The sequence below is a fragment of the Lathyrus oleraceus genome, chromosome 6 (assembly GCF_024323335.1).
Source record: "Lathyrus oleraceus cultivar Zhongwan6 chromosome 6, CAAS_Psat_ZW6_1.0, whole genome shotgun sequence".
NCBI lineage: Eukaryota > Viridiplantae > Streptophyta > Magnoliopsida > Fabales > Fabaceae > Lathyrus > Lathyrus oleraceus.
The window spans coordinates 480765209-480776237 of NC_066584.1; the positions used below are offsets into that span (position 1 = coordinate 480765209).

Below are 11029 nucleotides of genomic sequence, written 5' to 3' on the forward strand. Positions count from 1 at the left end.
ACTTTGCCTCGTGTAGAGGATACCATCTATCATTCCGAGTCGTCTGAGGGTCCGGATGTTTATGAGAAGATGGACGAAATGAAAGATCAGTTTCTTGAGTTGCGCAAGGAATTGAAGACGCTGAGAAGTAAAGATTTGTTTGGGAAGAGTGCTGTCGAGTTGTGTTTGGTACCCAATGTCAAAATCCCAGTGAAGTTCAAAGGGCCTGACTTTGAAAAATATAAGGGGAACTCTTATCTGCTCAGTCATCTTGTGATGTATGCTCGCAAGATGTCTATCTAGACAGATAATGATCAATTTCTTATTCACTACATTCAAGATAGTTTAACTGGTGCTGCACTCCGTTGGTACATGGGGTTGGATAGTGCAAGCATTCGCACTTTCAACGACTTGGGAGAGGCTTTTGTGAAGCAATACAAGTATAATATGGACATGGCGCCAGATAGAGACCAGTTGAGGTCTATGTCTCAGAAGGACAAAGAGACATTTAAAGAGTACGCGCAAAGATGGAGGGAGTTGGCTGCCCAGATCACTCCTCCTTTGGAGGAGAAAGAAATGACAAAAATCTTCTTGAAAACTCTAAGTTCATTTTATTATGAACGCATGATCGCTAGTGCCCCTAGTGATTTTACCAAAATGGTAAACATGAGGATGAAACTTGTGGAAGGAGTCCGTGAGGGACAGTTGTCAAAAGATGAGGCGTCAACAAGCAAGAGACATGGAAGAAACTTTGGTAAGAAGAAGGATAGTGAGACCAACGCAGTAATCAGTGGAAGGCAGAAGAGGCCTCAGATCAGAAGAAATCCACCACCCCGTCAACATCATCATCATCAAGTGTCATCAGTAATTCCGGTATTTTCTAATCAACAAGCAACACCAATTCAACAACAACAACAATATCAACGTCAACAACAACAACCGCAATAAAGAACGAACCCCTACAACAAGAACAATACCAACAACAATCATCATTAGCAGAATTTCGAGAGGAAGAAGGTCTCTTTTGACCCAATTCCTATGTCATATGCAGAGTTGTATCCTTCGCTAGTTCTCAAGAACTTAATTCAACCAAGAAACCCACCGCAGATCCCAAAACCACTTCCCTGGTGGTATAAACCTGAGCTCCGTTGTGCTTTTCATCAAGGAGCACCCGGACACGATATTGAAAATTGCTATCCATTGAAGTATGAGGTTCAAAAGCTTATGAAGAGTGGTATGGTGTCCTTTGAGGACCGCGTGCCAAATGTTAAAACAAACCCTTTGCCCGCTCATGGGAACTCTTCGGTGACTATGGTGGACGGTTGTCCTGGAGAATTCAAGGTTTTTGACGTCCGGTTTATCCGAAGATCTTTGGTGCAGATGCACAAGGATATCTGTTTGGTGAGTGACTGTGAACATGACCATGATGGTTGTGTTGTGTCATACCCCAATTTTGTCTGGGCATTTTAAAAATTTCATAAATTCGATTTTTATTTCAATTTGCATCAGTTGTACAACATAACATGCATTTCATCATTAATAATATCTAAAACATCAATCGGAATAAATTCTTGAAAATACAGACAATTTGGTTAAATCATTCCTCAAGTACATGCAAAATCAGCGGATAAAAAGTTTCAAAATTAAACTTGCAGACGCCAGTATTATTAATCTACGGTCCGCGTAGTTCAGCCTGGTGTGCTCGTTATATTTTTCGACGACTTTTTCAGCTGCATTTTAATTCGTCTGAGCCTTTCAACCGGTGAAAATTTATTTTAAAATTAAAAGAAACGCTGTATTTTTTCAATAAGTATATTTCGTGCTGATCATTTTAGTGCATCCGATTTAATTTTTTGAATAAATTTATATCTGACTTCTATTTATAATCAATCATTTTATTTTTTTGTTCAAATTTTCAAATTAAACGATTAGAGATTTTTTTATTTATCTAATTTAAAATATTGATTAGAAATTTATAATAACCATATTTTATTTAATAATAAATAATAATGATTGTTTTCAAAAAATAAAATAAAGTTTATACATTGGATTCCTTGTGAAATTGCCAGCTGGTGCCACCAATTACTCCAACGGATCTCTCACTAAAAACAAAAAAAAATACAAAAAGAGGAAGCTAACAAATAGGTGACTCTCGATCGACTGCTCTAGCTCTCTCTGAAAAGAAAAATAAAGAAAAGAGGATGGTTCCTCTTCTTTCTCAATACCTCTCTCTCACTTTCTTACTATCTGAAAAAAAAACAAAAATAAAAAAGGATTAAAGATGAACCACTGTTCATCTTCCTAACAACAACCCGTAACCACCGCGAAACCCATCATGAAACCTCCGTTTCCTCCTTTTCACACCTCCTTCGCTCCGCCGCATCAACCTTCTTCAAACACACACATTACCGGCGAACCGACCCCTCTCCGAACACAACAACCATAACTCCATAAATTTTCGTCGCCGCCGCGAAAAACTTCTGCAACAAAATATCAACCGCGCATCACCGACTCCTTCTGCCGTGATTCACAACCGATGACTCCTTTTTCTCCACATCCTCCGTCTACGCGCATATCCAACACCTTGCATCCACTACAATCCCACACGGCCAAGATATCGTACCACCATCTCCGAACTCAATCTCCAAGGTGGTTTTCTTTTTAACTTTAAAATTTGAGTTGTTTTGTGATTTGTTTTGTTTATGTTTTAATTATTCTTCTTTGATTTGGAATTGGAGAGAGATTGGATGAAACAAAGTATGGATTTTGTTTTATTTCAAATGATCATTGTTGTTGTTGATTGCTGTTGAGAGAAAGGAGAGTGTGAGTTTTTTTATCTTTTTTTTTCCGTTTGAAATAAAAAGAAGAAGCTTTGTTCTTCTTTATTTTTCTGAAAGAAAGATCTGTTGCATTGGTGGTTTCATTTTAAAGATGATGTTGTTTCTCATTTATTAGTTTTATTTGTGAAATTTTAAAATAGTTGAAAAAATCTACTAGATTTCATTTTACTGTTTTTTATAAATAAGAGGAGCATATACGGTTTTCTTGAAGGAGGAGAAATGTGTGGAAATAGAGTTTGTTCATTTTAGATCTAGGTTTCTTTCTTTAATAATGGACAATAATATTATTTAGTAATGTTTGAAAAGGTCATAATCATGTTATTTACTGTTTTTGAAGAGAGATGGAAACATGGGAGAGAGCTTTGTGGGGAAGAAACTTTTCTTTAATTTCATGTTTAGAAGGGTGATTTGAGTGAAATAGAGGATGTTGGTTTCTTAGATTTTTGTTTCTTTCTCTAAATTGCCAAGTGATAATTTGGATATGGCTAATGTTTTTTTTGAGAAAAGTAATGCTAGGCCTTAGGGGCGTCGCCCCAATTGTATATATTAAATTCTTGCTCATTTATTTTATTTATCTATTTATTTATTTTACTCATTAAGGTTTAATTTTAAATTATGGTTAGTGTTAATTATTGGGTTGGATTCAATTTATTTTTTACACCCCATGGTCATGTATACACTCTTACTATTTCTTTGTACTATTTTCTTCTTGATTCGACTAATAGTAAATTAATTGATTAGTTTTTTAATTGATTTGCTGATTACGATACTTATTAATTATTTTATTTTTCTTTGCAAAAGTAGGTTATTGTGATTATTTTACTTAGTCGATTTCAATGTGTTAATCTTTTAATTAGATAATCTTTATCCATATCATAAGATTGCACATGTAAATAACCATACTCACTAACTTCATTAACAATTCCAATTTCAAATGCTTTTCGCCACATTTACAAAATCAATTTTAAATCGAATCAAACACTTTCATAATAACGAAATGAAAAAGGATATGACTTTGAGTCTTCAACTTCTCTCCTCAAGTGTTGAATACGAATTCTCTTACTCGGTTAGTCGAACAATTATCGTTTTCCCACAAATTAATAAATTAATCAAATCATTTTCATAATAAAATTATACGAAAAGGGAGATGGTCTTGAGTCTTCGATTCCTCTCCTCAAATGCTTGGATATGAGTTGTCTTACTCAGCCATTCGAGTACTTGTCGTTTATTCTAAAACACGTCAACCATACAAAAACCTATTTTCATAATTACTCAGATGAAACAGAAAGTGGTCTAGAGTCTTCTATCCCCTTTTCCGAGTATTAGGATACGAGTTGTCTTACTCGACTATCAGAGTATTCGTCATCCATTCAAAAACACATTAACAAATATCAAATCACTTTCATAATTAAGGATGAAAAATAAAGCGGTCTAGAGTCTTCTATTCCCTTTCCCGACTATTAGGATACGAGTTGTCTTACTCGACTATCTGAGTAATCATCATCCAACAAAATATCTTAACATATCAAACCTATCTTTTCTCGCCCTCGTGCGATCATAACCAATCAAACAAAACAGCCAACACATTAATTCAACTTGTCACCTCCGTGTGATCAAAACTCTTTTCAAAAAGAACACTATTTAATCCTTTCTAATGCGCATAACAAACTAATGCTTAAGCCTCCGCCGAGAGTAGACAAGCCAACGTTTAGCCTTTAGGATGTGATCTAAACAGTTGTTCATTAAAAAACACCAACCAACCGTAGTTCCCTGAACTACGAATGCTCTGATTTCCTTATTACGCCATAAGGATACATAGGCAGGAGATTGTTGTATCTTCACGAGCACACTAATAAAAAACCTCCCCTTTCCCTTTCTGAGGTTCTCATCCATTTCTATTTTTAATAATTTTATAACCCAAAGATAACAAACAAACATAAATTAACACTCGAAACATACATTAGAACTAAAAGGTTCCCGTTGAGTACAAAAGACATAAGGGGTGTTAATACCTTCCCCTTACGTAATCCACTCCCAAACCCGAATATGGTTGCGACGACCATTATTCTATTTTTCAAAGGTTTTATCGATATTTTCCTATTCCTTCATTGGGATAAATAAAGTTCGGTGGCAACTCTGTTCGAACGTAATTTTTTCCGCGACCATCGCGAGGAATCGTATTTTTCGAGATGCGATATGTTGTTTGTAGTGTGAACCCAAGAGGGTGTGATATGGTGAAAAGGGACATCCAACGTCTGATGGATGAAGGCATGATCCAAATTGTTCAATCCCATCATATAGATGACGACGTCAATGTCATAGTGCCCATTTTCAATCAGCAAGAGCGGTTGGTAATCCAATATGATAGCAGCAACAATAATAATGTCAGTCAAAGATCAGTATCGCCGTTGGTAATACGGTTAGCGGGCCCAGTCGCATATTCATCTGATAAGGCTGTGTCGTACCAGTACAATGCTACAATGATAAAGAATGGTCAAGAGGTCCCGTTACCTACGACTAGTTCAGTAGTGGGCATTGCCGATATAACGAAGATGGCCCATAGTGGTCGAGTGTTTGGGTCGGTGGTCCCAGAAAACAAAGAGGAAACGATTATTGGTAAGAAGGCGTAGGTGCCTAGTGTAGACCCAGTTGGTTGTTCAAAAGATAAGTCTGGCGAATCCAGCAAATTGAAAGCCAATGATGATGATGAGGTACTCCGATTGATAAAGGGGAGCAAATTTAATGTGGTTGAGCAGATGCTCCAGACTCCCTCAAAAATCTCAGTGTTGTCTCTGTTGATGAATTCCAAAGCACGCAGAGAAGCACTACAGAGAGTTCTTGAACAAGCATACGTAGAGCATGAGGTTACTGTGGATCAGTTTGATCACATCGTGGCTAACATCACTTCATGCAATAACCTGAGCTTCTGTGACGAAGAACTCCCTGAGGAGGGAAGAAATCATAACCTGAATTTGTATATTTCAATGAACTGTAAGGAAGATGTTTTGTAAAATGTGCTTGTTGACACTGGTTCGTCACTCAATGTGCTTCCGAAGTCAACTTTGTCAAAGCTATCTTACCAAGGAGCGCCTAGGAGGTATAGCGGTGTAACCGTCAAAGCTTTTGAAGGTTCGCGCAAGACAGTAATTGGTGAAGTCGACCTTCCATTCAAGATAGGTCCGAGTGATTTTCATATTACTTTTCAAGTAATGGATATCTACCCGGCCTACAGCTGTTTATTGGGAAAGCCATGGATTCGGCGGGAGCTGTTACCTCCACTCTGCATCAAAAATTGAAATTTGTCAAGAATGGAAAGCTTGTGATTGTTGGCGGGGAGAAGGCGTTGTTGGTTAGCCATCTGTCATCTTTCTCGTATGTTGAAGCTGAGGATGAGGTTGGAACTCCATTCCAAGCCTTGTCTATTGCTGCTGAGAAGAGGGTTGGGGCACCTATGTCCTCGTTGAAAGATACTCAGAAGATTGTAGAAGAAGGTGTTGTTGATCAGTGGGGGCACATGGTAGAGGTCTCTGACAATAAATGCAGGACCAGTTTGGGGTTCCAGAAAGGCTCGTCAACTGTTAGATCTGAATATATGCAACTCAGCTTCCGTAGCGGAAGGTTCATTCATGGCAATGAACAACACTTAGCTGCTGTGCTAGAGGATAGCGAAGAGGAAGAATGCACCAACTTTGTAACACATGGAAAGACATGCAACAATTGGACTGATGTTGATATTCCTGTTATTTTGCATCGATCTAAGTAATTGCTTTTATATTTTAAAATCCTTCTCTTATGCCTAAGGGAGAAGTGAATATTGTTTGGGCATTTTAAATTGATCATCAATAAAATTAATTATATTCATCCACATCTTTGATGTTTATTTTTTCTTTTTGCTTTATTTTGAAAATGGCAATCACAAAAAACCTAAATAAACAATATAATTGTCACTTCTCTAAAACAAAATATCAAATCATTATGCAGGTTGGTTCCTAACCCCATTGAATACAATGATCCTTCTCCTTCTCCAAATTTTGAATTCCCTGTGTTTGAGGCCGAGGAGGAAAGTGATATAGAAGTGAGTGATGAATTGTCTCGTCTTCTTGAGAAGATGAAAAGATTATTCAGCCGTTTGAAGAACAGATTGAGCTAGTCAACTTGGGTTCCGAAGATGATGTGAAGGAAGTCAAGATTGGGTCTCGACTATGTCCAGATGCTAAGAAGGGGTTGATTGATCTTCTTTGAGAATATTCAGATGTGTTTGCTTGGTCCTATCAAGACATGCCTGGTTTGGATTCTGAGATTGTGGAGCATAGATTACCATTGAAGCCAGAATTCCCGCCAGTCAAGCAGAAGTTGAGAAGAACGCATCCTAATATGGCTGTGAAGATCAAAGAGGAAGTGCAGAAGCAGATTGATGCCGGTTTCCTTGTAACAGCCGAGTATCCGCAATAGGTGGCCAATATTGTGCCAGTGCCGAAGAAAGATGGAAAAGTCCACATGTGTGTTGATTATAGAGATTTGAATAAAGTCAGTCCGAAAGATGATTTCCCTCTGCCACACATTAATATGTTAGTAGACAATACTGCTAAATTCAATGTCTTTTCGTTTATGGATGGATTTTCCGAATATAATCAGATCAAGATGGCACCCGAAGATATGGAAAAAACCACATTCATTACACCTTGGGGAACATTCTGTTATAGAGTGATGCATTTCGGTCTAAAGAATGTTGATGCAACTTACCAAAGAGCAATGACTACTCTTTTTCATGATATGATGCATAAAGAGATTGAAGTTTATGTCGATGACATGATTTCTAAATCAATTGATGAAGAGGAACATGTTGAGCATTTGTTGAAGCTATTCCAACGTTTGAGGAAGTATAAACTCCGCTTGAATCCAAATAAAGGTACTTTTGGTGTTCGTTCTGGTAAGTCGTTGGGCTTTATTGTCAGCGAGAAGGGTATTGAAGTTGATCCTGCCAAGGTCAAAGCAATACAAGAAATGCCTGCGCCCAAAATTGAGAAGCAAGTCAGAGGTTTTCTCGGTCGCTTGAATTATGTTTCCAGATTCATTTCCCACATGACTGCCACATGTGCACCTATATTTAAGCTTCTTCGGAAAGATCAGTCTTGTGATTGGACCGAAGACTGCCAGAAAGCTTTTGACAATATCAAGGAATATTTGCTTGAACCTTCGATTTTGTCTCCACCTGTTGAAGGAAGACCGTTGATCATGTATTTGACTGTGCTAGAAGATAGTATGGGTTGTGTTCTTAGTCAGCAAGATGAGACTGGGAAGAAAGAATTTTCAATTTACTACCTCAATAAGAAGTTCACCGACTGTGGGACTTGGTATTCTATGCTTGAGAAAACTCGTTGCGCATTGGCTTGGGCTGCTAAGCGTCTGCGCCAGTGTATGTTGAATCATACCACTTGGTTGATATCCAAAATGGATCCAATCAAGTATATATTCGAGAAGCCTGCTTTAACTGGGAGAATTTCCCGTTGGCAGATGTTGTTATCAGAGTATGATATTGAATATCAATCTCAGAAAGCGGTCAAGGGTAGTATCTTGGCTGACTATTTGGCTCACCAACCAATTGAAGATTACCAGTCAGTGCAGTATGACTTTCCTGATGAAGAGATTTTGTACTTGAAAATGAAAGATTGTGATGAACCATTGGTTAAAGAAGGGCTAGAACCTGGTTCCCGTTGGGGCATGGTATTTGATGGAGATGTTAATCAATATGGAAATGGCATTGGGGTAGTGATTATTACTCCTCAGGGCACGCATCTACCATTTACATCTAGATTGACTTTCAAGTGTACAAACAACATGGCAGAATATGAAGCTTGCATTATGGGGCTTGAAGAGGCCATGAACCTCAGAATCAAGTATTTGGATGTCTTCGGTGATTCGGCTTTGGTTGTGAATCAGATCAAAGGAGAATGGGAGACAAATCAACCCGGTTTAATACCATATAGAGATTATGCGAGGAGGATTTTAACTTTCTTTACAAAGGTTGAATTTCATCACATTCCTCGAGATGAGAACCGGATGGAAGATGCTCTTACAACGTTGGCATCAATGATTGTAGTGAAGTATTGGAATGAAGTCCCCAATCTATCTGTGATACGTCTTGATAGGCTAGCTCATGTGTTTGTTGTTGAAGAGATTAAAGACGAGAAGCCATGGTATTACGACATCAAGTGTTTCCTCCAAAGTCAGATTTACCCTCCTGGGGCATCTTTGAAAGATAAGAAGACTTTGAGAAGATTAGCCGGCAATTTCTACTTGAATGGTGATATACTGTACAAGAGAAACTTCGACATGGTTTTGCTTAGATGCGTGGATAGACACGAAGCAGACTTGTTGATGACTGAAGTGCACGAAGGTTCCTTTGGTACTCATTCCAATGGGCATGCAATGGCGAAGAAGATGTTGCGAGCAGGTTACTATTGGCTGACAATGGAATCTGACTGTTGCAAATTTATGAAGAAATGCCACAAGTGTCAAATTTATGCTGATAAGACCCATGTTCCTCCGACACTATTGAATGTTATCTCTTCCCCATGGCCCTTCTCCATGTAGGGAATTGATATGATTGGGATGATTGAACCCAAAGCTTCGAATGGACATCGTTTAATTTTGGTGGCAATTGACTACTTCAAGAAATGGGTTGAAGCGGCATCGTATGCAAATGTAACCAAGCAAGTTGTTGTAAGGTTTATCAAGAATCAGATCATATGCCGTTATGGTGTGCCAAGTAAGATCATTACTGATAATGGATCGAACTTGAATAACAATATGGTGGAAGCTCTTTGCAAAGACTTCAAGATTGCACATCATAATTCTTCTCCCTACAGACCCAAGATGAATGGGGCTGTTGAAGCTGCGAATAAGAACATCAAGAAGATTATCCAGAAAATGATTGTCACATATAAGGATTGGAATGAGATGCTCCCATTTGCTTTGCATGGGTATCGTACATCCATCCGCACTTCAACAGGGGAAACCCCTTTCTCTCTTGTATATGGTATGGAAGCAGTGCTACCCGTAGAGGTTGAGATTCCTTGATTGCGTGTGCTCATGGAAGCCAAGTTGACTGAAGCTGAATGGTGTCAGACCAGGTTTGACCAGTTGAATTTAATTGAAGAGAAGAGATTAACTGCCACGTGTCATGGTCAGTTATATTAGCAGAGAATGAAGAAAGCTTTTGATAAGAAGGTCAAACCTCGAGTGTTTAGAGAAGGTGACCTTGTGTTCAAGAAGATTTTGACGTTCAAGCTAGATTCCAGAGGAAAATGGACTCCCAATTATGAAGGCCCATATGTTGTTAAGAGAGCCTTTTCAGGCGGTGCTTTGATTCTTACAACAATGGATGGTGAAGAGTTCACTCGTCATGTGAACGCAGATGCAGTCAAGAAATACTTTGCCTAAAAAAGAAAATAACAGCTCGCTAAGTTGAAAACCTGAAAGGGCGGCTTAGGCAAAAATGAGCGTCTCGGTGGATTGAAAACCCGAAAGGGCGATCCAGGCCAAAATTAGAGACATAAAACAGAAAGAATTTCCCGATAAGTTGAGTACCCTACCTTGGGGCAACTTATGCAAAAATTAGGGATTATGGCAAGTAACTGCATTCTGCTGATCTTCAATGATTTTGAAGGCTTGTTTGAGCACAAAGGGTTGACATCGATTCATTACCCCAGCAGCGGTGTTGAGTGTAGTTCTAAGTGTCGGGTTTTAGTTATCGTCTCCACATGGATTGTGAGATATCACCGCCTTTCGACAGTTGTTTTAATTCTTAGCTTAAGGTAACAATGGGGTTTTGGTATTTGTCGCGGTATCTTGCATAAAAGTGTAATAAAATGCGGTAAAAGTTTTGGTTTTAATATTTGAGAAATATTGCCAAAGTTAGGGTTCGACGATCATTTTGCATGTATATGTTCGATCAACAAAACTTATAAACTCCTTTAGATGATAAACTATTTCACAAAGTCCTCCCAATGTGTTTATCTCTAACACACATTGTGAGTTTTCCCATTTTGATCCATTGTTTATCTCTAACACAATCTATCAAAATGACAACTTTTTGGTTCAACCTTATGGTGAACAAAATCATTCATTACTATCTCTAGCTAACAAACAAGATTGGATGAAAACCTAGGTTAAGAGTTGGTAAACATCTCTCGATCATAAACCAACAC

At 38.2% G+C, this 11029-nt stretch overlaps 1 long non-coding RNA gene across 1 annotated transcript; it reads left to right on the forward strand.

Moving 5' to 3' along the window:
• The first annotated feature begins 2065 nt into the window (after positions 1–2065).
• Positions 2066–3414, forward strand: LOC127098528 (uncharacterized). The gene is made up of 2 exons (XR_007793373.1): positions 2066–2628; positions 3157–3414. It is a non-coding gene; the product is annotated as an uncharacterized LOC127098528 (long non-coding RNA).
• Positions 3415–11029: the final 7615 nt, after the last annotated feature.